Genomic DNA, 22,124 nt, shown 5'->3' on the forward strand with positions numbered 1-22,124 from the left:
CTTGAAAGAAAGCTTGTTGAACTTAGTTTAAAAGAAGTATGTTTTTCTTTAAAGATTAAAATAAGCTCAGTGTAACCCACCTAATCAAAACAAAACAAAACTCAGGATGGGGTAACTGGGTGATGGGCTTTAAGGAGGGCATCTGATGTGATGAGCACTGTGTGTTATATGCAACTGATGAATAGCTGAACTCTACATCTGAAACTAATGATGTTGGCTAATTGAATTTAAATAAAATTTAAAAATTAAAAAATAAAACAAAACTCAATGAGTTACTTTGGAAAGAAGAAACATTTTTACATACCTGAATTCAACCAGGATCTTCCAAACTAATGAGAAGAAACACACATTAGGTAATAATAGCTAACACTTAAAAAATGTTTTGCTGACTACCCTTAGGGGTTTATTTCCTTCAAGGAAACAAAATAAGTATAATATAAACCAGGGTAATTGGTGTGATTGTGAAAACCTTAGAGCACCCAAGGAAAACATCTATTCATAATTCCAGTAATGCAAAGCAGTGATTAAAAATTTTAAATATAATTTTCATGTTGCCCAGTAAATTGTTTATCTACTTAAAACACACAGATACACACACACACACACACACACACACACACACACACACACATGCAATGATTAGTAAGAGTAGTCAAGATAATTTTTCTAAAAGAACATCCAGAATATTTGAGGTGTTTGTGGCAAAGTTAATTTACTGCTATGAAATAAAAGCTATTTTTGCTTTGCCCAGATTTCTGTTTGTACCCTTCCCCATCATATGGGCATGTAAGCTAGATAAAACATTCAGAGTTCATTAAACAGCCAATACTTCTCAAACTTTAATGTGCAAGCACATCATGTGTATTTACATCAGGTGAATTGGATGGAAGTCCCTTTCATCTCAAACAATGATGACAATGAAAGATGACCCTGTTCTCACCTGTTCAGCTTCAACCTTCCTACCAAATTTGTTATTATCTAGTCAAGGCCACCTCAAAGTGGGACACTGTGTTTTCTTGTCCTCTTGTACATACCATTAACACCATCACTATGCCTCCCACTTAATGCTAGTTGAACATGTCCTATGAGCCAGGCACTTTTCATGATTGTTCCATGAATTCTCTACCAACTTGAAAGTGTAAGTACAATTATTAACTCTGTTTGCAGTGAGAACACAGAAGCTCAAATCATTAAAAGGTTATCATGATAGTCTGTTTTGACCTTTGAGCAATACTCCCCCCATATTACTATATGAATGATGTGGTACTTGCTCACAATTCCCTTTGCTTGCTTCATTTCAAGTATTTCTTGGTAATCCACTTGACCAAATTGGCAAATTCTTGTTGAATTACAATCCTCTCACCCTTGTGCTTAATTGGCCTGGTATCTATTCTTCCTTTATCTTATTTAGACTTGCAACTTGTTGTTTTAATAACTGTATTTCTACTACATATTCAAGAATTTTAAAATACATGGAGAATAATGAGACCCTATCATGGGAGATATTCAAGCAAAGTCTAGATTGCTACATCTCTCGCAGAGCATTGATTTAGTTCTCAAGTGAAGATCGTTTGACTTGTTTGTACAGTTCCTTTCAGACCTGGTATTACATTGTTCTGCCAATGTTGCTACACACCTGAAAACATGGCATTATTAAGACCTTGAAATTTTCATATTCATAAGAATATACTCAGACCTAATATACCAACATATCCTTAGTTTTCACCTACCTTGGGGAAAATCCCCATTTAACATTTATGAACATACTCTGGAATGGTAACATTTCACATGACTGAAACATTCCTGGTCTAAAGTTATGTTAGAGATAAATACATAGATAGATGGACAGATAGATACATAGATAGATAGACCCCAAATTTTATTTAATAATTTACCTTTTACATTTTAGAAGAATTTTATTTTGAAATATTTATAGATTCATGGAGACTTACAAAGAAATGTACAAGGAGGTCTCATATTTTTAAAATTAAAAATTTTATGGGATTTTAAATTTAAAAAAGGGGGGGGAGGGAACACCTGGGTGGCTTAGTCAGTTAAGCATCTGCTTTCAGTTCAGGTCATGATCCCAAGTCCTGGGACTGAGTCCCACATTGGGCTCCTTGCTCAGCGAGGAGCCTGTTTCTCCTCTGCCTGCTGCTCCCCCTGCTTGTGCTCTCTCTCTCTCTCTCTGACAAATAAATAAATAAAATCTTTAAAAAAAATAAATGTCAAAAAAGCATATACTTACAGAAAAATTTACCGGGGTCAAAGGCATATCAAATGAAAGTGAAATGTCTTCACATTCACACCACATTCTGCCTGGCACCACCATGAACAGTTTGGTTGTGTCCTAGTTTTTTGTTTATATCATGTAAGATTGGCCATATAAAAAGTCAGTGTACAAACAATCCCAGCTTCCTTTCCATCTCTGCACAGCTTTGTCTAAAAGTCCTATGATTGTTAGTAACAATATACAGGATACAAAAGAAAAGGTTACTCTTTTATAGGAAGACATAAGTAACAGGAAGGATGAAAGATAGTCACCATTTATGGTAGGCAGAGTTCTAAGATGATCCCTCAAAATCCTGCCCCCTAGTATACAATTGACCAGTCAATATGACTCACAAACTTCAGGGCTTTATGATAGTTAATAAATTGCTTGTAAGACACCTCTCAAGCATCAATGGATTGTAATATAAATATGGGAACCCCTGGCATAGTGAACAAAAAAGTTTCCAAATATAAGTTATACAAATTTAATTGTATTTTTTTAAACAAATATTTTGTATGCCCTTAATGTCATACTATAACAGACACATAGGAGATACACTATCTGCCTGAAAATCATTGCTTTCCATCTTACTTGTCAAAATTAGAGTAGGAGTAATACTATGCATTATATATTATTTACCATGAACAAATTTTCCCCTCATATTACCTCACCTAAGGAATTAAGGCACTTCCCAGGCTTTCAAGTTAATAATCTCTCAGGTCATTTCAATTCTGGTTTTATTATTACTATTGTAGACATTGATAACATGAAAATGATATTTAATATATGTCATTACATAAATATCATAAAAATGGTAATGAAAATATGTACTATATTTTATAACATGCCCTTAGGAAGTAGGTATATCAGAAAAACTACTGGGCAGTTTTTCTCAATTGTAATGGTAAACTACTTACCACTAACTTTTGCTGAAAGCTTTGGATTTCCGACTTTGTGGCAGGACTTCCTGCTTTCTGCTCTATTTCTTTCCCAGACTGGAAAGGATAATCCCTGGTAAAACAGGCTATCAATTACCATGCATCATGATGGAGACCTGCCATTCCAGGGGGTGGGCATGTCTGGTGCTGACTGCTCCCAACCCTGAGGTCGTGAGCCCTGGCTGTCAGATCGGGAGAATGCGAGGAAGTGGCAAGGTGGAGAAAGCAGCCTTGAAGGGGAACAGGGAGACCCCACTCTCTACTACTGATCAATCTGTGCCTTGAGTATACTCAACGCTTAAAACAAGAGTCAATAATCTTTCTTCAATCTCTCAATGAATTCATTTTTCTAGGATGGACTTTTATAAATGATTGTGGACCAACCATTTGGGAGTAACCATGTAATCTCTCTCTAGGCAGCTGTTTTGAGATTCCTCAGAGTACAAACACAACTCAAGGGCAACTACCTGAATAGAAATTGTTAGAAATGAAAAACAATTAATTCTCTCATGTATTCATTAAAGTCATGGCAATCATCTTTGCCCAGCCTACAATGAGGAGATCAGCTTCTTTTCTCTTTTGGGACATATGCAAGTGAATTTCAGTGCCAGATTATTTTGTTAGGAATTGTGGGTATTGAATACTGGAAATCTGTTAAGAGAATTAATTTCAGATGATCTTATCACACACACATACTAAAAATTGGTAATTACATGAGGAGGTGATATGTTAATTAGTTTGACTATAGTAACCCTTTCACTATGCATATGTATATCAAATTATTATCTTGTACACCTTAAATATATACAATTTTAAAATGGTCTAAAAATTAATAAACATGGTACTTTAATAAAGTAACTAAAAGATTATATAAATAAAAGTGATCAACTTGTAAGAAAGAGAAAGAAAGAAAGAAAGAAAGAAAGAAAGAAAGAAAGAAAGAAAGAAAGAAAGAAAGAAAGAAAATTCTGGGGGCACCTGGGCAGCTCAGTTGGTTAAGCACTTGACTTTTTTTTTTTTAAGATTTTATTTATTTATTTTTGAGAGACAGAGTACTTGAGCAGGGAGAGGGGCAGAGAGAGAGGGAGAGAAACAAGAAGACTTACCACTGAGCACAGAGCCCAATGCTGGGCTTGATCTCAGGACCCTAAGATTATGACCTGAGCTGAAACCAAGAGTCAGCTACCCAAACCACTGAGCCATCCAGATGCCCTGAGCATCTGACTCTTGATTTTGGCTCAAGTTATGATCCCAGGTCTTGGGATTGAGCCCCATATTGGGCTCCATGCTCAGTGGGGAGTCTGCTTGAGGATTCTTTCCCTGTCCCTCTGTCCCTCCCCCTGCTCTCTCTCTCCTTCTAAAATAAATAATAAATAAATAAATAAATAAATAAATAAATAAATAAATCTTTTTTAAAAAGAAAGAAAGAAAAATTCTGCAGAATTAAAAATGTTGATCTACTCACTAATATCACTGCAGAACCCACCTTCTCCAGACAGGTTACTCAGGGCACCCTTGACCTCCTTTTTTCACAGGCTGTAGATGATGGAGTTCAAAACGCAGGTCACAATGCAGAAAAGTACAGAGACAAAGATGTCCATGTCCGGGTTGTAGCCTACATTGGATTGTCATAGTTGAAGTTGGCTGTCCCAGAGAAGGTCACCACCACAATGAAGTGAGATGCCCAGATAGAGGCCTTGTTTCTGCCCTGAGGGAATCCTATGGATGGCAGAGATGATGAGTATATAAGACATTGCAGTAAACAGGCAAGGGTTCAGGCCAGTGGTGGTGCTGGTGACATGGAGCACAGACTCATTGAGAGAGATGTCTGAGCAGGAGAGCTCCAGGAGCAGTGGGATAGCACAGAGAAAGTGGCTGATCTGGTTGAACCCACACAGAGTGAATATGACTGCCAGTACTGAATGTGTCACAGAATTCTCTAGGCCATGCAGCCAAGTTCCAGTCAACCAATACACACAGACCTTTGGAATCATGAGAAGCAGACAGTTAAAGAGGTGGCAAATGGCTACATAGCATTCACAAGTTATAGCAGCCAACAAGATATCCTCAGCACAGGTCACAGGAACATCTGGGAAAGGCAGCCCTAGTATGACATAGTCTTCTTCTGGAATAAGTTCACCAGCATGTCCAGAATGGTGGTGGACAAGTAGCAGAAGTTCAAGAAGCTCAAGTGCTAATAATACAGTAGAGTGTGGAGGACAGGACTGACTCTGATCACTGTTAATGTGAGAGCATTTCCCAGAAGAGTTATCAGATAAATGATCAAGAACACCAAGAATAGCCTTTGTAATTCAGGATGGTTGGAAAATCCTGGAAAAATAAATGCAGTGACCACAGTTCAATTTTCCATTTCTTTGAGCTCTTTCTTCATTGAAATGAAAATTAGGGAAGAAAACAAAAAGACAATGAGATACAGTGACAAATACTGGAAAAGCTAACTCACTCTTAACTCATCCTTTGGTGGATGGGATGGCATCTCTTCTAAATAGTTAAACTCAACACTCTGAGACTGGAATATATGCACTCCCCCTCACCGCTGTGCTCCTTTGCTCTGTGTTTACTTGTCATGACTATCACTATTAGCTATTAACCTGTGAGGCTCCCTACCAGTCTGTAAGTTCTATTATCTCTCTGTTTAATTTATATGTACCCTGTAAAACTTTTGTTAAAAGGAAGAAAGGAAGGAATTTCAGTCTTCAGCACTAACACTAACAACAGCTGATGAGTTAAATTAGAACCCAAATACTTTTCCTCCCAACCTTCCTCTTCCCTGGAAATAAGTCGCAATAGCAAATTCTAACTAGTGTGGAAATAACCTCTATGACCTTTGCCTCCTGGTGTTACTCACATGAATATGTTACATTATGTGGCAGAAAGGATTTGTAAGAGTCATTAAGATTATTAATTGCATGACTTGAAGATATGGTGATTATGCAGGTGGGACTAATCTAATCACATGAACACTTAAAAATAGAGCAGAAGATGAAGTCAGAAATTTGGATCACAAATAGGATTCCAGGTGTCAGTTTTGGCTTGAAGATGAAGGTGCAACATATTAAGGAAAAAGTAACATTGTTCTCAAACCATAAGAAACTTAATTTTGCTAACAACTTGAATAAACATGGAAGGGTAACCTTCCCCAAAATCTAAATAAAAGCCCAGCTCAGCTGACGCCTTGATGTTAGCTTGAGTCATGCTCATGCTGTGCCTGTACTTCTGTGAGACAGAAGACCCAGTTGAGCCATGCCGTGTCTAGAGTTCTCACAGAACTGTGAGGTAATAAGCGAGTGTTTAAGCCACTAAGTTTGTGGTAATTTTTTATGGTACCAATAGAAAATGAATACACTGATCATCTCACTTGCCGTGCAAAACTTATGATTATCAGGGGCTAATTATGACAGACCACCAATCTAGATGCCTCGGAAGTTATGTCATCCAGTATACTCTCAAATCTGTGACCACCCCTCCCTCTGTCTGCTCTTCTTTCCTTCATGATGCTTGTGGCTAGTACTACCTCTCAAAAAAATTGATAAAGGGAAAACAAAGGAAAATGTCAAATGCACAATGTTCAGTTTCCTAGTCAGTAGCTCCAGTAAAAGGCTGGGAGAAAGACAGATTTGGAACTGTTGAGTAAGATGATATTTCCAGATTATTTTAGAATTTTAGTTAGTGTCCTGCCATTCTGCTTTACCATGAACAACAAATGTATGCTAGGCTGTGACATAACCATTGCAAACTCTAAGAAACATTAAAGTTCATTAACTTACATCTGAAATAATTTTCTTAGTGGATTGTCTTCAAATGAGGCTTTGGGTGTCTTGGCATCGCCATTTTTCATAGAAACTGTTAAGCTATCTCTTAGTGTAAGCCAGTGGTCAGCAGCCAAATCCAGCATATCAACTTACTTTTATAAATAGTTTCATTGGCTTACAGCTACACCCACTCATTTATATATCATCTATGGCTACTTTTGTGCTACAATGGCAGCACTGAGTAGTTGAGAAAGAGACAATATGGGCCACAAAACCTAAACTGATTGCAGGCCCCTTTGGCAAAGTTTGCCAGCCTCTGGTGTAAGCAATTGGGTTTAGGAGTTTGACAGACTTGGGAGTTTTGTTTTGTTGTGTTTTTTTTTATTATGTTCAATTAGGCAACATATAGTACATCATTAGTTTTTGATGTAGTGTTCAACAATTCGTTAGTTGTGCATAACAGTCAGTGCTTAGGGAAAGAGGTTCCACGATGGCGGAGGAGCAGGAGACCTAAAGTTCGTCTGGTCCCAGGAATTCAGCTGGAGAGCTACCAAACCATTCTGAATACCTATGAATGCATCTGGAGAACGAAGAAAAGAGTAGCAGAAATTCTATGAACAGAAAAGCACCACTTTCTGCAAGGAGGAAAAAAGATGGTAGAGGAGTAGGAGACCCTTTCTCAGCTGGTCCCAAGTCGAGCTAGATATCTACCAGACCATCCCGAAAACCCGTGGAATCAGCTTGAGACGCAGGAAGATACATCTGGATCTCTACAAATGAACATCTCCAGCGCTGAATATTGAGGTATGAAACGGGGAGCCGTAAATCTGCTCACAGATATCAGAACATAAACGGAAGGGAGAGGGAGCCAACTGGCTCAGGCACCGGTAAGCAGTAGCCACTTGCACTGGGGAGGGGGCCGGACTCGTGCACCGGCACCTGAGAGAGAGCAGCCTGAGACCGTGAGCCCAGGTACGCGTGCGACCAGACTGAAAACCGGAGCTCCAGAGCGCTCACTGGAACCGGACTGATACCGGGAGCTCAGGAGCACGTGCGTGTCCAAACTGAAAACCGGAGCTGGGAGCACACACTCGAACTAGACTGAAACTGAGAGCTCGGGAGCGCGTGTGCGACCAGACTGAAAACCAGCACTCTGGAGCACACCCGAACCATACCAAACCATGGAGCTCAGGAGCGCGTGTGGGAACAGGGGCAGCTGGTGGTGTTAGAAGCACAAAGGACAGAGATGCGCTGGCCCTGGAAGTGAGGGCTGGGGCACAGGCTGTGGGGCGCACATCCTGGGATGCTGCAGAGTTTTTAGCAGCACTGAGAGAAACAGAGTTAAAGTGCCTAAGAGAGCTCAGTGGAGAGTGGACTGCGATCTGTCTGTTCTGAGACAGAGGCCAGGATATGGCCACCGGTGCTCTGACTCTCAGAAGAGTCACAGAAAACTGCCAGGAAAAGCCACCAGAGAACAAAAGCCCAGAAATACCAGCTCACATTGTGCCCATCCCCATCTCCCCTCGCAGGGGACACGGAGACTCTACCTAATCAGGATTGCCTGACTATCAGGGTGGCAGGGCCCTCCCCCAGAAGGCAGGCTGAAAAATCAAGAAGCCCACTTCCCTAAGGTACCTTATAAAACAAGTGCACACTGCCTGGGTCCTGGTCAATAATTTGGGCTCTGGGCATCACTGCACCCTCTCCTCATCAGAATGACGAGGAGGAGAAATCCTCCCCCAGCAAAGAAAAGATAATGAGTCTGTGGTCTCTGCCACAGAATTGATGGATATGGATATACCAAATTATCAGAAATGGAGTTCAGAGAAACAATGGTCAAGATGATGTGTAGGCTTGAAAAAAATATTAATGAAAATATTAACGAGAATATAGAATCTCTAAGGGCGGAAATGAGAGCAAGTCTGGCAGAAATTAAAAATGCTATGAATCAAATGTAGTCTAAACTAGACGCTCTAACAGCCAGGGTAAATGAGGCAGAAGAACGAATTACTGAATTGGAGGATGGGATGGTAGAAGAGAAAGTTAAAACAGAAACTTACTTCAAAAAAAATCCAGTCTCAAGAATGTAGATTACAGGAGATTAGTGACTCAATGAAACATTCCAATGTCAGAATCATGGGCATCCCCGAGGGGGTGGAGAAAGAGAGAGGTCTAGAAGAGATATTTGAACAAATTGTAGCTGAGAACTTCCCTAATCTGGCAAAGGAAACAAGCATTCATGTCCAAGAAGCAGAGAGGACGCCTCCCAAGGTCAATGAGAACAGACCTACACCAGGTCACGTCATAGTGCAATTCGCAAATATTAGATTCAAGGATACAGTATTGAAAGCGGCCGGGGGAAGAAAATCCTTACGTACAGAGGGAAAAATATCAGAATAACGTCAGATCTGTCTACAGAGACCTGGAAGGCTAGGAAGGGTTGGCAGGGTATTTTCAAAGTTCTATCTGAGAAGAACATGCAGTCAAGGATCCTTTATCCAGCAAGGCTGTCATTCAGAATTGTTGGAGAGATAAGGACCTTTAGGATCAGCAGAAACTGACCAAATTCGTAACCACGAAACAAGCCTTACAGGAGATATTAAGGGGGGTTCTATAAAAGTAAAAAGGCCCCAAGAGTAATACAGAACAGAAATTTACAATCTATAGAAACAAAGACTTCACAGGAAATATGACATCATTAAAATCATATCTCTCAATAATCAGTCTCAATGTGAATGGCCTAAATGCTCCCATAAAACACCACAGGGTTGCAGATTGGATAATAAGACATGACCCATCCATTTGCTGTCTACAAGAGATTCATTTTGAACCTAAAGATACATCCAGACTGAAAGTGAAGGGATGGAAAACCATTTTTCATGTCAATGGACCTCAAAAGAAAGCTGGGGTAGCAATTCTCACATCAGTCAGATTAGATTTTAAAGTAAAGACTGTAGTAAGAGATACAGAAAGACAGTATATTATTCTTAAAGGATGTATCCAACAAGTGGATATGACAATTATAAATATCTATGCCCCCAACAGGGAAGCAGCTAGATATACAAGCCAACTCTTAACCAGAATAAAGACACATATAGACAATAATACGTTAAATAGTAGGGACCTCAACACTCTGGTCTCAGCAATAGACAGATCACCTAAGCAGAAAATCAACAAAGAAACAAGAGCTTTGAATGACATACTGGACCAGATGAACCTCATAGATATATATAGAACACTACACCCCAGAACAACAGAATACTCATTCTTTTTGAATGCACATGGAACTTTCTCCAGAATAGATCATATACTGGGTCACAAAACAGGTCTCAACCGATACCAAAAGACTGAAATTATTCCCTGCATATTCTCAGACCACAATACTTTGAAATTGGAACTCAATCACAAGGAAAAATTTGGAAGAAACTCAAACACTTGGAAAGTAAGAACCATCCTGCTCAAAAATGATTGAGTAAACCAGGAAATTAAAAATCAGTTTAAACAATTTCTGGAGACCAATGAGAATGAAAACACATCGGTCCAAAACCTGTGGGACACTGCAAAAGTGGTCCTAAGGGGAAAATACATAGCCATCCAAGCCTTACTCAAAAGAATAGAAAAATCTAAAATGCAGTTTTTATATTCTCACCTCAAGAAGCTGGAGCTGGAACAGAAGAACAGGCCTAACCCACGCACGAGAGGGCAGGTGATCAAGATCAGAGTAGAGAACAATGAATTAGAAACCAGGAGCACAGTAGAGCAAATCAACAAAACTAGAAGCTGGTTCTTTGAAAGAATAAATAAGGTCGATAAGCCTCCGGCCAGACTTATTCAAAAGAATAGAGAAAGGACCCAAATTAATAAAATTATGAATGAAAGGGGAGAGGTCACAACCAACACCAATGAAATAGGAAGGATCATTAGAAACTTTTATCAACAACATTATGCCAATAAATTAAACAACCTGGAAGAAATGGATTTCTTCCTGGAAACCTATAAACTACCAAGACTGAAACAGGAACAAATTGATTATTTAAACAGACTGATTAATTATGAAGAGATTGAAGCAATGATCAAAAACCTCCCCCAAAACAAGATTCCAGGGCCTGACAGATTCCTCGGGGAATTCTACGAAACATTCAAAGAAATAATACCTATTCTCCTGAAACTGTTCCAAAAAATAGAAACAGAAGGAAAACTACCAAACTCATTCTATGAGGCCAGTATTACCTTGATCCCCAAACCAGGCAAAGACCCCAGCAAAAAGGACAATTACAGACCGATTTCCCTGATGAATATGGATACCAAAATTCTCAACAAGATCCTAGCTAATAGGATCCAACAGTACATTAAAAGGATTATCCATCATGACCAAGTGGGATTCATCCCTGGAATGCAAGGGTGGTTCAACATTTGCAAATCAATCAGTGTGATAGATCATATCAACAAGAAAAGAGTCAAGAACCATATGAACCTCTCAATAGATGCGGAAAAAGCATTTGACAATACAGCATCCTTTCCTGATTAAAACCCTTCAGAGTGTAGGGATATAAGGTACATTCCTCAATTTCATAAAAACCATCTATGAAAAGCCTACAGCAAATATCATTCTCAATGGGGAAAAGCTGAAAGACTTTCCCTTAAGGAACATGACAAGGATGCCCACTCTCGCCACTATTATTCAACATAGTACTAGACGTCCTTGCAATCGCAATCAGACAACAAAAAGGGATAAAAGGTATCCAAATCGGCAAAGAAGAAGTCAAACTGTCTCTCTTCACAAATGACATGATACTCTATATAAAAAACCCAAAAGAATACACCCCCAAACTACTAGAAGTTATAGAGCAATTCAGTAATGTGGCGGGATACAAAACCAATGCTCAGAAATCAGTTATATGGTGACTAACATAACATAATTAAAAAAACATAAAAAAGAAGAAATCAGTTGCATTTCTATACACGAACAATGAGACTGAAGAAAGAGAAATTAGGGACTCCATTCCATTTACAATAGCACCAAAAATCATACATTATCTCAGAATTAACTTTAACCAGAGAGGTAAAAAGGATCTGTATTCTAGAAACTACAGAGCACTCTTGAAAGACATTGAAGAAGACACAAAAAGATGGAAAAATATTTCATGCTCATGGATCAGAAGAATAAACACAGTTAAAATGTCCATGCTACCCAGAGCAATCTACACTTTCAATGCTATCCCGATCAAAATATCGATGACATTTTTCAAAGAACTGGAACAAAGAGCCCTTAAGTTTGTGTGGAACCAGAAAAGACCCCAAATCACCAAGGAATTGTTGAAAAGGAAAAACAAAGCTGGGGGCATCACAATGCCAGATTTCAAGCTATACTACAAAGCTGTGATCACAAAGACAGCATGATACTGACACAAAAACAGACACATAAACCAACGGAACGGAATAGAGAATCCAGAAATGGACCCTCGGCTCTTTGGGGAACTAATCTTTGACAAAGCAGGAAAACACAACCAATGGAAAAAAGACAGTCTCTTCAATAAATGGTGCTGGGAAAATTGGACACCTATATCCAAAAGAGTGAAATTTGATCACTCTCTCACACCATACACAAAGATAAGTTCTAAATGGTTGAAGGACCTTGATGTGAGACAGGAATCCATCAAAATTCTAGAGGAGAATATAGGCCGCAACCTCTTTGACATTGGCCACAGCAACTTTTTTCATGACACATCTCAAAAGGCAAGAGAAACAAAAAAAGAATGAACTTGTGGGACTTCATCAAGATAAAAAGCTTCTGCACAGCCAAGGAAACAGTCAAAAAAACTAAGAGGCAGCCCACGGAATGGGAGAATATATTTGCAAATGACACTACAGATAAAAGACTAGTATCCAAGATCTACAAAGAACTTCTCAAACTCAATACACATGAAACAAATAATCAAATAAAAAAATGGGCAGAAGATATGATCAGACACTTTTCCAATGAAGACATACAAATGGCTAACAGACACATAAAAGAAAAAATGTTCAAAATCATTAGCCATCAGGGTAATTCAAATCAAAACCACCTTGAGATACCACCTTACACTAGTTAGAATGGCAAAAATTGACAAGGCAGGAAACAACAAATGTTGGAGGGGATGTGGAGAAAGGGGATCCCTCTTACACTGTTGGTGGGAATGCAAGTTGGTACAGCCACTTTGTAAAACAGTGTGGAGGTCCCTTAAAAAGTTAAAAATTGAGCTACCCTATGATCCAGCAATTGTACTACTGGGTATTTACCCCAAAGATACAGACGTAGTGAAGAGAAGGGCCATATGCACCCCAATGTTCATAGCAGCATTGTCCACAATAGCTAAACTCTGGAAGGAGCTGAGATGCCCTTCAACAGATGACTGGATTAAGAAGATGTGGTCCATATATACAATGGAATATTACTCAGCCATCAGAAAGAACGATTACCCAACATTTACAGCAACGTGGACAGGTCTGGAGGAGATTATGCTAAGTTAAATAAGTCAAGCAGAGAAAGACAATTATCATATGGTTTCACTCATCTATGGAACATAAGAAATAGGAAGATCGGTAGGAGAAGGAAGGGAAGAATGAAGGGGGGGGGTAAACAGAAGGAGGAATGAACCATGACAGACTGCGGACTCTGGGAAACAAACTGAGGGCTTCAGAGGGGAGGGGGGTAGGGAATTGGGATAGGCCGGTGATGGGTATTAAGGAGGGCACATATTGCATGGTGCACTGGGTGTTATGTGCAAATAGTGAGTCATGGAATTGCATCAAGTACTGGGGATGTACTGTATGGTGACTAATATAACAAAATAAAAATTATATATATATTAAAAAAACCCAGCCAATGCTTATACAGCCACTCTGGAAAACAGTATGGTGGTTCCTCAAGATGTTAAAAATAGAGCTACCCTATGACCTAGCAATTACACTATTTGGTTTTTTTGTTTGTTTGTTTTTTGGGTTTTTTTGGGGGGGGTTTCCACACAGATTTTTTAAATATAATTTAATTTAATTTATATTACTGATACAGTTTTATTTATTTTTTTAATAATAATTTTTATTATATTATGTTAGTCACCATACAGTACATCTCTAGTTTTTTTTAAATAATATTTTTTATTATATTATGTTAGTCACCATACAGTACATCCCTAGTTTTTGATGTAAAGTTCCATGATTCATTACTTGTGTATAACACCCAGTGCACCATGCAATACATGCGCTCCTTACTACCCATCACCAGCCTATCCCATTCCCCCACCGCCCTCCCCTTTGAATCCCTCAGTTTGTTTCCCAGAGTCCATAGTCTCTCATGGTTCATTCCTTGACCCCAAAGATACAGACTTGAGATTAAATCATAGCTTTGTCACTTGTTAACCTTGACCATGAACAACTTACTTAGCTACTACAAACCTGGGTTTGTTCATGTTTAAGGTGAGATAATGTCTGGATTTCAGACTTTTTGTTAAGATTAAATTAAGTATTGAACAACAGATCAGTGAATATAGTTAACCTTCAACACATAAGTCTCTCCATTCTGCCACTGCAAGTTCCCCTTTAAAAATGTTATTTCCCTTCCATCCAGATTGACTTAAATGATACACTGTTTGTATTAAGAATAAAATATTCTTTTCTATTTATTGACTTGCCTTCTCTGATCTTTTAATTTCATCAGCTCTATCAACTCCACTGTTAAGCAACTGTTTTGTAATTAAATTCACTTATTTCTTTCTCGTAAAACAAATATTTACAATTGTATCTACTCTCTTTCTTTTCTTTTTTTCCTTTCTTTTCTTTTTTACAACTGCATTTTCTGAACAGCTTTTCACAAGAATCCTTCAGGGAGGTAGGTAGATTTGATTGTCACAATATTTTATACAAGATTTCCTTTGAAATTAAGCCAAATATCATATGAAACTACATGCAACATGACAAGTAATTGATAAAATTAGACATAGTGCCTCTAAACTTCCTTCTAACAATATTCCTTAACTCCCAGTCAGAAACCTAGGAGTTATCTTTAGGCCATCCTTTCTCTTATCACCTGCCCTCATCTAACTCTTCAGCAAAACCTCCTCCTTCTCATCCCCTCTCTCCTTCTCCATCTTCCTCTCCTTCAAATCCACGAATTTATTTCCATCTCCATGGCCAACCACATGAACACTCTCTACATGGCTGATTCCTTCTCTTTCTTTGGGTCTCAGCTAAAATGTCACTTCTCAGAGAATCCCAATCTCCAATCTAGTATTGGTCTTTTTAAATCTCTTGTATCATCCTATTATTTTCCTTCAAAGAATTTACAGTGATCTTTATTTACATACTTATTTACTCAATGAATGTGAGTTTCTCCCCAGTCAATAAGCTCTGAGTGAGCAAGGATCATGTCTGTTTTAAAAACATTTTTTAAAGATTTTATTTTTAAATAATCACTGCACCCAACATGGGGCTCAAACCCACAAACCCAATATCAAGAGTCGCATGTGTCGCCAACTGAGCTAGGCAGGCACCCCAAGGATCACGTCTGTTTTATTCATCCCTGTATATATATATTACCTGGCCTATAACTGACACTCAAGAAACATTTGTTTTATGAGTACAATAATGACCAGGTTTACTAAAATAGAGAATTAGAGTGATTATATATTTCTTTATCACTTTAACATAAAGATTCAATCCAGGTGGTACAGATTTTCTCACCCATCTAAATTTTCAAGTCACTTAAGCAGAAAAAAGTGATCATATTGAAAAAGCAGTTATATAACATAAAAGTCTCGCATTCACAATTACTTCAATGAAATTATTCAGTTATCGAATGAGTTCAGTCGAAAGAAGGTGCCTATATGTCGATGCAGCCTTGATTCATAAAATAATAATATAATAGTAACAACAACAACGATAGCTCACATTTCCGGCACTTACTAAATGCCAGGTATAGTTACTGCACTATGTACTTATATACACTAATTTCCTTTAATTCTTGCAACATCTTTGAGAAGGAAAGATCATTATTATTCCCATTTTTCAGATGAACAAACTGAAGCTTGAAAGGATAGTTAAATGCCTACTCAGGTAATTAATGAAACCACATATTGGCAAGGATCTGCAGATCCAGAATAAATATTCATTTCTACCATTAACTAGTCAAAGCAGCTTCTTGTCTCTGTACATTAATTTTCTAATCCGTAAAATAAAAGGTCTGGACTAGGTGATTGATAACATTCCTTCCAGCTTTGATTTTTTGTGATGGTATTTGATATCTGTTTATTTCAGTCTCCAAGGTGAAACTGAATGGCAGCAAGGGTGAGAAATTCAGAGGTCTCCCAAGGGTACAATTGTTTATTCTTCCATCTTCTTAGGATGAGGATTTTAGCTAATACACTGATGTGATAAACTAAATAATGGCCCCCCTAAGATGTCTATTCTCTAATCACTGGATTCTGTGATTATGTTATGTTACTTGGTGAAATGAACTTTACAAATGTATTTAAGGCTATGGGCCTTCATATAGGGAGATTACCCTAGATTATCTGGGTCAGCCAAATCTAATCACTTGAGCCCTTAAAAACAGATGAATTTCTCCAACTAGAGTGAAAAGAGATATAACAGGAGAGATGAGGCAAAGGGAAGAGTCAGAGAGATTCAAAGCATGAGGGACCCAATCTACCTATGAAAGGGGCCACTAACTAGGGGTTACAGCCAGCCTCTAGAAAATGAGCATGACCTCTGGATGGCACGCAGCAAGGAAATAGGGATTACATCCTACAGCCACATTGAATTCTGCCAATGATCAGAATAAGCCTAGAAAGGGGTTCTCCTGTAGATTCCTGAGAAAGAAACAGCCCTGCTGACATCTTGATTTCAGTCTTTTGAGACACTAAGTCAAGGAACCAGCCAAGCCATGTGGAACCCAGATTTCTGACCCACAGAGCTGTGAGATAATAAATTCACATTGTTTTAAGCTGCTAAACTTGAGTAATTTGTTATGGTTTCTCAGTCGGAATGCCCAAAACCTATTTAGTCTTTATCATATACCTATGTTCACAGACCTGAATTTGAGTTCTAACTATACTCCTTAGTGTTTTAGCTTCTGAACGTTATATTAGGTTTGAAGGTTAATTCTTAAATTCTCATTTTTTATTGAGATATAATTGACATATAACATTAGTTTCAAGTGTACAGCATAATGATTTGGTATTTGTATATATTGCCAAGTAATCACCACAATAAGTCTACTTAACATCCGTCACCATACATAATTACAATTTTTTCTCGTGATGTGAACTTTTATGCTGTTAACAACTTTGAAATATACAATACAATATTATTAACTATAGTCACCATGCTATACATCATCCTCAGGATTTATCTATTTTGTAACTGAAAGTTTATACCTTTTGACTCCTTTCAATCGTTTCACCCACCCACCCCACTTGCCACCTCTGGCAACCAACAATCTGTTTTCCATATCTATGAATTCAGTTTTGTTTTGTTTTATTTTAGATCCCACATACAAGTGAGGCCATACAGTACTTGTTTTTCTCTGCCTGACTTATTTCACTTAGCATAATGCCCTCAAGAACCAACCATGTTGTTGCAAATGGCAATATTTCCTTCTTTTTTATGTCTGAATATTATTCCATTGTGTGCATGTGTATATATTTTTGTGAAAAATGCGTTGGATTTTGACAGGTGTTGCATTGAATCTATAGATTGATGTTGTACTATGGACATTGTAAATTATTCATTCTTCCAATCAATGAGCATGGAATATCTTTCCATTTACCTGTGTCTTTTTCAGTTTATTTCATCAATGTTTTATAGTTTTCAGAGTACAGGTCTTTCACCTTGGTTAAATTAATCCCTAGGTATTTCATTCTTTTTTTTCTTTTTTCTTTTTTCTTTTTTCCTTTTTTTTTATTATATTATGTTAGTCACCATACAGTACATCCCTGGTTTTTGATGTAAAGTTTAATGATTCATCAGTTCCGTATAACACCCAGTGCACCATGCAATACGTGCCCTCCTTACTACCCATCACCAGCCTATCCCATTCCCCCACCCCCTCCCCTCTGAAGCCCTCAGTTTGTTTTTCAGAGTCCATAGTCTCTCATGCTTCATTCCGCCTTCTGATTACCCCCCTTTCTTTATCCCTTTCTTCCCCTACCGATCTTCCTAGTTCTTATGTATTTCATTCTTTTTGATGCAACTGTAAGTGGCATACTTTTCTTAGTTTCTCTTTCTGATAGTTCATTATTAGTGTATAGAAATGTAACAGATTTTTGTATATTGATTTTTTTATTTAAGTTCAATTAGCCAACATACAGTGCATCATTAGTTTTTCATATACTCTTCAATGATTTATTAGTTGCGTGTAACATCCAGTGCTCATCATATCATGTGTATATTGATTTTTATCCTACAACCTTACATAATTTGTTATTTGTTCTTGGTTGAGTTCTTAGAGTTTTTTATACATACTATTATGTCATTTGCAAATAGTGACAGTTTTGCTTCTTCCTTACCAATTTGGATGGCTTTTATTTCCTTCCTTTGCCTGATTACTCTGCCTAGGACTTCCAAAGCTTTTTAAAAAAGATTTTATTTGTTTATTTGAGACAGAGAGACAGAGAGAACACAGGCAGTGGGCGAGGCAGAGGGAAAGGGAGAAGCAGGCTCCCTGCTGAGCTGGGAGCCCAACATGGGGCTCCATCCCAGGACCTGGAGATCATGACCTGAGCCAAAGACAGATGCTTAACCATCTGAGCCACCCAGGTGCCTTTTTATTTCTGTGGCATTAATTGTAATGTCTTCTTTATTTTTTTTAAAGATTTTATTTATTTATTTGAGACAGATACAGAAAGTGAGAAAGAGAGAGAGAGGGAGAGAGAGCACAAGCAGGGGGAGGGGCAGAGGGAGAAGGAGAAACAGACTCCCCACTGAGCAGGGATCTTGGGGCTCAATCCCAGGACCCCAGGATCATAACCTGAGCTCAAGACAGAAGCTCAACCAACTGAGCCACCCAGGTGCCCTGTAATGTCTTCTTTAAATTATCATTTAATCTAAAGAGCAGTAGCCACAAAATAAGTTCCTAGTCCTCTTGTACTCACCTGTCATTGACTATCAGCACAGGTGTCAATGGTGCATTTTAAGAATCAGGGTTTAGGACTTATGCTTCCAGCCACGATGCAATACAGTAACCAGACTTGCCCTTCTGCCTTAACAATGGGCAAAATTAAAAGAAAAAGGGTTTCGAGATGCCCTTCAACAGATGACTGGATTAAGAAGATGTGGTCAATATATACAATGGGATATTACTCAGCTATCAAAAAGAATGATTTCTCAACATTTGCTGCAACATGGACGGCACTGGAGGAGATAATGCTAAGTGAAATAAGTCAAGCAGAGAAAGACAATTATCATATGGTTTCTCTCATCTGTGGAACATAAGAACTTGGAAGATCGGTAGGGGAAGAAAGGGATAAAGAAAGGGGGGTAAGCAGAAGGGGGAATGAAACATGAGAGACTATGGACTCTGAGAAACAAACTGAGGGCCTCAGAGGGGAGGGGGTGGGGGAATGGGATAGGCTGGTGATGGGTAGTAAGGAGGGCACGTATTGCATGGTGCACTGGGTGTTATATGCAACTAATGAATCATTGAACTTTACATCAAAAACCAGGGATGTACTGTATGGTGACTAACAAAATATAATAAAAAAGTATTATAAAAAAAAGAAAAAGCGTTTCAAATATTGAACAATAGGTAGTATGGGATAGGGAACATTGAGAGAAGGGAAATAAATGACATAAACCCTGTGAATGCCCTAGTTCACTTCATTGAGAAAGTTTCTAGGCCACAGCACAAGGAAGGTGTGCGAAAGCAGAGTTCAGTGATCTCCATTCAGTAATGAAACAAAATTCAGAGTTCAAGGAGAGCAAGGTACCCAGAATTTATGTGGCAAAGTCCTGGAAAGGAGAGAGATGCACATATAGAGAGATCTAGAGCTCCACAGAGGATTCCCCTAAACTCTTTAGCAGAATGTTAATTAGCACATGACAGCCAAAGGAAAGATCATTAGAGAGGATCATGTGGAATAAGATCCAGAGCTCACACAGAACTAGGAATAGTTTGTGTCCCACAAATCAGAATGTAAATTTTTACCACACATAGAGTCATCAGATGGCTATTGCTTTAGTAAAGAGGCAAAACAGCACCAGACAAAAGGCTATTCTGAACCCAGCTAACAAAAATTAATAGCTAGTCTTAAATTATTTCTAAGTAACTATGTCCAAAAATAAATTTCAAAAACACTTAAAGAAATACAGATCTCCCATGCACTTGAAAATCTACAGATAACATTTGGCTCCCCAAAACTTAAATACTAACATCTTACTGTTGACTGGAAGCCTTCTTGAAAACATAATATCACATATTTTGTATTCTTATAATAAAGTAACCTAGAGAAAATAATGTTATTAAAAATCATAAGAAAGAGAAAATACGCTTACAGTACTGTACTGTATCAAAAAAACCCCACCAAAACCCTGTGTGTAAGTGGACCCACGCAGTTCAAACCATGTTGTTCAAAGGTCAACTGTATTAAAAATTCATCAATCACCTATGTAAAATTTACCATGTTTGGCATCAATCCAAAATTATCAGGCATACAAAAGGGCAAGAAATTCAACTTAAAGTAAGAAGGAAAAAAAAAATGAAAATAGACTTGGAAATTATACAGTAATAAACTTATTAGACAAGGACATTAAAACAGTTATTATAAGTTCATTTATATGTTCAAGAAGGTAGAGGAAAGCATGCACATGATAAGGAGAGACAAGGAAAAATATATGTATTTGATATATATTTAAATCATAACATAATAATAAAATCTAAAAATTAAAATTTATAACTTTTGGCTTCCTGCTTAGAGCAGGCAAAGGGGCAGCTGTCTCTGGTTTTCCCAAATCCAGATTTATCTAACACCGGCTGCCTCCACCCTGCTGCCTAAGTTCGACCCCAATAAGATCAAAGTCATATACCTGAGGTACACCAATGGGGATGTTGGTGCCACACCTGTCCTGGCCCCAAAGATTGGCCCCCTGGGTCTGTCTCCAAAAAGTTTGGTGATGACATCACCAAAGCAACTGGTAGTGGAAAGGTCTAAGGATTACATTGAAACTGACCATTCAGAACAGACAGGACCAGATTTAAGTGGTACCTTCTGCTTCTGCCCTGATTATCAAAGTCCTCAAGAAACCACCAAAAGACAGAAAGAAGCCAAGAAACATTAAGCACAGTGGAAATATAACTTTTGATGAGACTGTCAAAATTGCCTGACAAATGTGGTACCAATCTTTAGCCAGAGAACTTCTCTGGAACCATTAAAAAGATCCTGGGGACTGTCCAATCTGTGGGCAGCAGTGTTGATGTCTGCCACCTTCATGACATCATAGATGACATCAATAGTGGTTCAGTGAAATGCCCAGCTAGCTAAGAACAACAAAAGAAAATATTTTAATAAAAGATCATTTGACAACCAAAAAAATTAAAATTTATATATACATATAACATTGAACTTCTAAAGCAAAAAACATACAGTGTATGAGATGAAGTATACACAGAAAAAGATCAGTGAACTTGAAGGCATAGCAATAGAAACTACCCAAAATGAAACAAGAGAGAAAAAGACTGAAAACAGTAAACAGAAAATGAAGGAACTTTGGGACAACACCAAGTGTTTACTATGCTTGTAATCAGAGCCCAGAAAGAGAAGAGGAGAAAAACATGTGGGAAAATACTGGCCAATATTTCCCCAAATTTGATAAAATATATAGTCCAAAGATTCAGGTAACTCAACAAACCCCAAACAGACAGCACAGAAAGAAAACTACACTAAGAAAATCATAATCAAATTGCTTAAAATTAGTGGTAAAGAGAAAACCTTAAGAGCAACTAGTAAAAAAGACACTACATACAGAAAAACAGATAAAAATGACAGCAGACTTCTCAGTAGAGCAGGGGAAGCCAAAAGACTGTGGAGCAATATCTTTTTTTTTTTTTAAAGATTTTATTTATTTATTTGACAGAGATAGAGACAGCTAGCGAGAGAGGGAACACAAGCA

At 38.0% G+C, this 22,124-nt stretch overlaps 2 pseudogenes; one reads left to right on the forward strand and one right to left on the reverse strand.

Moving 5' to 3' along the window:
• Nucleotides 1-4,667: 4,667 nt before the first annotated feature.
• LOC125282890 (olfactory receptor 5V1-like) lies at nt 4,668-5,602 on the reverse strand (annotated as a pseudogene).
• Nucleotides 5,603-6,474: 872 nt separating this feature from the next.
• LOC113247777 (60S ribosomal protein L12-like) lies at nt 6,475-21,496 on the forward strand (annotated as a pseudogene).
• Nucleotides 21,497-22,124: the final 628 nt, after the last annotated feature.

The sequence above is a fragment of the Ursus arctos genome, unplaced genomic scaffold (genome assembly GCF_023065955.2).
Source record: "Ursus arctos isolate Adak ecotype North America unplaced genomic scaffold, UrsArc2.0 scaffold_12, whole genome shotgun sequence".
Taxonomy (NCBI): domain Eukaryota; kingdom Metazoa; phylum Chordata; class Mammalia; order Carnivora; family Ursidae; genus Ursus; species Ursus arctos.